The sequence below is a fragment of the Piliocolobus tephrosceles genome, chromosome Y (genome assembly GCF_002776525.5).
Source record: "Piliocolobus tephrosceles isolate RC106 chromosome Y, ASM277652v3, whole genome shotgun sequence".
Classification (NCBI taxonomy): Eukaryota; Metazoa; Chordata; class Mammalia; order Primates; family Cercopithecidae; genus Piliocolobus; species Piliocolobus tephrosceles.
Window position 1 is genome coordinate 20,288,927 of NC_045456.1, and position 6,799 is coordinate 20,295,725.

Here is a 6,799-nt window from a genome sequence, read left to right on the forward strand (position 1 = left end):
ATGGTGATGATGTGATGGTGATTATGGTAATGGTGATGTTGATGATGATGATGGTGATAATGGTGATGATAGTGATGGTGATGTTGATGATGGTGATGGTGATAATGGTGGTGGTGATGATGATGATGGTGAGGATGCTGGTCGTGATGGTGATGATAGTGATAGTGACAATGATGATGGTGATGATGTAATGATGGTGATGATATGATGGTAATGATTGTGATAATGCTGACGGTGATGATGTGATGGTGATGATGATAGGGTGAAAATGTGATGATGATGATGGTGATGATATGGTGATGGTGATGATGATGGTGATGGTGATGATGATGATGGTGATAATATGAAGGTTATGATTGTGATAATGATGATGGTCATAGTGATAATGGTGATGGTGGTGATAATAATGATGAGGGTGGTGATAATGTCACCTGCCCCACAGAACTATTAGAAGAGACAAATGAGCTAAATTATACAGTTTCTTGAAAATCATAATGTGTTATACAAGCAATAGTTGTTGTAGTAGTGGGCCATTTCTGGTGAAAATCTCTTTTCTCTTGAAGCTCACATTGCAAAATAACCACTTCAATTAATTAGAAAGGGATTATTTAATTATTTATTATTTATGCATTTGTTTCTTTGTGTGTGTATGTACCTGTACAAGTGGATGCATTTGTTTACCAAGACAGGTATATGAATAGATACCCAGTGGGTTTTACAATCAAGATAGAGATTTTAAAACACTCTTCAGTAAAGACTAACAATTTTTCTTTTTCCAAACTCTCTCCTTACAATGGATAGGCTTGGTTGCAATTTTATGCCATATCCTGATTATTTGTTCCATATGCCCATTGCATCTTGGATGTGAAGTACTCATTTCCGTCTCCCTGGTACTTGGCTCTGTGTCTGACACCTACGAGGTGCTCTGCAAAAGTGTCGGGTTGAATTACATTCTGCAATAGTGTTAATGAGCCAGATCAAGGTGATGGGTGTGGGGGAGAGCCGGATATGGCAAGGTGAAACAGAGAGGGGGAAAACATAGAACAAACAACAGAGAAATAAATGAGGTAGAAAAAGGTCAGAGCAATTGCCTGAGAGAGAGAGAGAGCAAGAGAGAGAGAGAGAGAAAAGCACAGAAAACTACATTGGGTTTTTCCTATCCATCCATCTACTTTATCAGCAAGTCCCCAATCTGCCCACATCTCACCACTGCACCTCTGTCCTCAATCTGACCCAAGTTGCAATAATTTCTCCCTGAACAACCAATATAGTTTTTATCTATTCCTCCCATCACCTCCTTCCCCACTATAGTCTAGGTCAACTGTCTCAACTGGGCTTGTCCCAGAAACAGACCCTGGGTTAAGGATTGAGTAATAGAAAGGGCAGGGACTCTGGCCAGGGTAGGGGCTCTGGCCAGGGCAGAGGGTCAGGGGAAGGTTATACACGGAAAGGAATCCACCAATGAGGGGGAAATTATTAAGCCAGCTCTACAGAGGACACCTAGGACATAATCTCATTGTGATGCTCTGGGAAACAGCATAAAACACCCACCTGGGTTTTTTATCCTAGCAGAGGGGTGAGGGAGCTGGGGTGTTGATACTCTACATCCATCAGTAACCGGTGGAGAATGTGACTTTCCTGCACTTTCAGCTTGGCACTTGATATGGTTTGGATTTGTGTCCCCGCCCAAAGCTCATGTCAAACTGTGATTCTCCACTAATAGGGGAGGGGTCTGGTGGGAAGTGATTAGATCACGGGGAAAGATTTCTTCCTTGCTCCTCTCATGATAGGGAGTGAGTTCTGATGAGATCTGGCTGTTTAAAAGTGTGGAGCACTTCTGCCTTTGCTCTCTTCCTCCTGCGCACGCGATGTAAGACGCACATGCCTCCCTCCTCTTTGCCTTCTGCCGTGATTGTATGTTTCCTGAGGCCTCCCCAGTCGTGCTTACTGTAGGTGAAGGGATGTGAAGTTGTCATTTAGGACCGTGGGCCCAGGCCTGAGGGTGGAGCCCTTGCCAGGGATCCCACCCTTTTCTACCCAGTATTTCCCTGCCTCCTGTGCATATCACCACGAGCTACATCGAGTTCCCAAGGAGGCAATTCTCCTTAGTGCTTCCCATTCACTTGGTAGTCAGAGCCACCGTCACACAGGCTCAAGCCACCCCCCAGTTACTTCACATTGCAAACCATACAAAATAGAATACTTAATCAATATGCAAATGGTACAGGTTAAACATTCCACAACAAACAAAGCAACATTGACCATCAAGAGAAAGGGGATAGAAAAAAGGGTTAACAAGGCCGGGTGCAGTGGCTCACACCTGTAATCCCAGCTCTTTGGGAGGCCAAGGGGGGCGGATCAAGAGGTCAGGAGATGGAGACCTGCCTGGCTAACATGGTGAAACCCGATCTCTACCAAAAATACCAAAAAAATTAGCCGGATGTGGTGGCAGGCGCCTGTAGTCTCAGTTAGTTGGGAGGCTGAGGCAGGAGAATGGTGTGAACCCAGGAGACAGAGGTTACAGTGAGCTGAGATCGCGCCACTGCACTCCAGCCTGGGTGACAGGGCAAGACTCCATCTCAGAAAAAAAAAAAAGAAAGAAAAGAAAAAAGAAAGGATGAATAAACCAGTCCCAGAAGAGGGACATGGAGAAGAACCATATCCTGTCATGGTCTGATATGGTCCTGACGTGGGTGGTCTGTTAACATATGGCAAGAAAGGGTCTTTGATGTGGGCAGAACCTTTGGCATACTCTGCACAGATAGGTGGAGGATTTTATTGAGTAACGGAAGTGGCTTTTTCCGCAGGACGGGGAGCTGGAAAGGGATGGAGTGGGAACATAGTACAATTGTACCAGAGATAGTCTTCTCTTGCAGTTCTATTGGACTTTGTGCCAAGATGAAAGGACAAGGGAGAAAAGCTAGAAAGCAGCACACAGCAACTTTTGTCTCAGTTTCTGACAACCTTCCAAGGGGTGTTGTGGAGGCGGAGGCTGGTAGGTCTGGCGGTGAGCTGCAGGCAAGGCTGGGTAGACAGCAAACCCTCCACAGCTCGGAGAAGCTGGCATTCTTTCCTCTCCTCACGGGGGTCTGACTTTCATTTACAATTCCCTGAGGGTTCACGCTCCGCAAAGCATCCCTGTACCGACCAACCTGCTCTGCCTGCATCCCTGGCTCAGGAGCCACTGGGCTCCCAGTGGTCCCAAGTACAGCACCCTCCCTCCTGGGTCTCAGCCTTGTGAAGACTCAGGGGAGTGCATTTGAAGAAGGGTCCTCAGTTGATTCTCTGTTGCAGAGCGCCCAAGACGAAGCGGGCACAGACACAGCACCATAGCCGGAAATCGCCTTTCATAGTCTCTATTCCTCTCTTCCCTTCTGTCTCTTTGTCTCTCTCTCTGTCACACACACACACACACACACACACTCCCCAGGACCGTACTCACCCATGCTTTTTAAAAGAGAATCAATTCAGCTGGGCGCGGTGGCTCAAGCCTGTAATCCCAGCACTTTGGGAGGCCGAGGCGGGCGGATCACGAGGTCAGGAGATGGAGACCATCCTGGCTAACACGGTGAAACCCCGTCTCTACTAAAAAAAAATACAAAAAACTAGCCGGGCGAGGTGGGTGCCTGTAGTCCCAACAACTTGGGAGGCTGAGACAGGAGAATAGCGTGAACCCGGGAGGCGGAGCTTGCAGTGAGCTGAGATCCGGCCACTGCACTCCAGCCTGGGCGACAGAGCGAGACTCTGTCTCAAAAAAAAAAAAAAAAAAAAAAAATCAATTCTACACATATTCTGGTAGAATGTCACACAAGAAAAAAAATAAAGAAGTGTTTATGTGGAGATTTAAAAACCAACTGTAGAAACTACACTGTTCTGACTTCATTTCAACCACAAGAAACGACACAGCAATACTGAGTAGCCAAGTGGTGATAGGAACTAACAGAAACAAAATATAACAGATAAAGATTTCAGCAGGTTCATAAAATGATTCTCCAAGTATCTCTTCCTAGGTTGGTCTGCTTCCCAACTGAACATTATTCTTGGTAGCATATATCAACCGGGGAAATTTTAGAAAATATTGTAATTATAAAGTCTTCCAGTTTAAATTGCAATGTGGCAAAAGACGTTTCCCCTAGTTACAGGGCCATCCTCCACAGAGGAAAAATATCAAACAAATTAAAATAAACTCATAGAGGTTTCATTAATACGCACACGATTTGGTCGTATTTAGAAAATCCTATTAAAGATACTTTGTTCCTGTTCCGTGGCTTGATAGAGCTGACGAGAAGGCTGAGCTAGCTGTGCTGTGAGTGTTTGCAAGACTTTTAACCATCGTAATCTGTTTGGCTTTCGGTTTCTGAGGCGTTTTGAAGTGCATGCTGAGAATCAGCCCTCTTTACACTTCCCTAACGACTCCGAAGGCAGAAATCACCCATGACAAAAACGGTTTGATTGAGAGGATTAGACCGTTCCACTCGCAATTCGTTCGCTTACTTAGAAAGTAGTTTGCTGGCCGGGCGCGGTGGCTCGTGCCTGTCATCCCAGCACTTTGGAAGTCCAAGGCGGGCAGATCACCTGAGGTCGGTAGTTCAAGACCAGCCTGGCCAACATGGAGAAACCTCGTCTCTACTAAAAATACAAATATTAGCCGGGCGTGGTGCTGCATGCCTGTAATCCCAGCTACTCAGGAGGCTGTGGCAGGAGAATTGCTTGAAGCCGGGGGGTGAAGATTGTGATGAGCCGAGATGGTGCCATTGCATTCTAGCCCTGGGTGATGAGCGAAACTCCGTCTCAAAAAAAAAAGAGAAAGTAGTTTCCTGTGTACGGCTTGGGTTTGCACCATGTCACAATTACCAAGTGAAATACAGTTAATGGAATAAACTATATTTAAAATTATTTTAGCAATATTTTGAAAAAACATATATACATATATATAATTCTACCATGATCTCAGGGAGAATTCTTGAGAAGGATTTTTTTTTCTATCAGTATTGACTACTCAATATTACTATGTCATTTCTTGTGGCTAAAATGAAGTGAAAACGGCATAGGTTTTACCTTTTCTTTTTTTTTAATCTCAGCATGTTCTTTATTTTCTCTTGTTTGACATTCTCCCAGAATATGTCTACAATTGATTCTCTTTTAAATTTTCGGTGAGAAGCCAGCAGGCAGCCATTTTTTGGAAAATGTATTTGACTCACAGCTATTACCTCCTGCCATTTCTGTGATTATCGCTTCCATCTCATTCTCCTTTGTAGGAATTACTGCTTCTCCCAACTTAGCTTCAATAGATAAATGAAATAACTACATAAAAATAACTCTCAATATATAAAATCATATAAACTAAATGGCTAGATAAAAATACTTGTGAATATATAAAAAGATGTCAACAAAATAAATAAAAACAATTATAAATATGCAAACATGCATAAACAAAATAAACAAATACAATGAATAATAAATATATGAAAAAATATATAAATAAATAATTATAAATATAAATAAATTAAAATAATTATAAATATATAGAAAATATGAACTAAGAAATATCAATATATAAAATACACATAAACAAAATAAATAAAAATAATTACAAATATAAACATATAGAAACTAACTAAATAAAAATACTTATAAAATATACATGAAAATAAAGATAAAAATATAGAAACTAAATAAACAAAATAATTATAAGTATATAACAATTTTTACAAACAAAATAATAAGTATATAACAATTTATGTAAACAAAATAAATTAAAATATTTATAAAACTATAAAATATATCAACTGCATAAAAATAATTAAAACCATATATACATTTTTATAAGCTTGATAAATAAAAATAGTTATAAATCTATAAACATATGAACTATATAAGTAAAAATAATTATAAATACATAAAAATACATATAAGCTAACTAATATAAATCTATAAAAATGTATAAACTAAATAAGTAATTAATTATAAATATATAAAAATACATATAAGCTAACTCATATAAATCTATAAAATATATAAACAAAATGAAGAAATAAAAGCATTATAAATATATGAAATATATATAAACTAAATAAACAAAAATATTTACAAAGGTATAAAGATGTATACGCACAAAAAGTAATAAATGAATAGCAAATAAAAGTTGTCCTACTCTAAAGCCCTCAGAAGGAATGGAGCTTGTCAGCACCTTGATCTGGGACCCCTGGCTCCCCGCATTGTCAGAGAGGCAGGATTCTCAAACCGCCTTCTGGCCCCCAGCATCGTGAGAGAGTGCTGGGATGACAGGCACCCACCACCACATGCCTGACTGATTTTTGTATTTTTAGTAGAGACGGGATTTCACCACGTTGGCCAGGCTGGTCTCGAACTCCCGACCTCAGGTGATCCGCCCTCCTCAGCCTCCCAAAGTGCTGGGATGACAGGCGTGAGCCGCCGTGCCCGGCCAGAGTTGAAATTATGTTTAAGAACAAATAGGCCGGACGCGGTGGCTCAAGCCTGTAATCCCAGCACTTTGGGAGGCCGAGACGGGCGGATCACAAGGTCAGGAGATCGAGACCATCCTGGCTAACACGGTGAAACCCCGTCTCTACTAAAATACAAAAAACTAGCCGGGCGAGGTGGCGGGCGCCTGTAGTCCCAGCTACTCGGGAGGCTGAGGCAGGAGAATGGCGTGAACCCGGGAGACGGGGCTTGCAGTGAGCCGAGATCCGGCCACTGCACTCCGGCCTGGGAGATAGAGCCAGACTCCATCTCAAAAAAAAAAAAAAAAAAAAAAAAAAAAAAAAAAAAAAAAAAA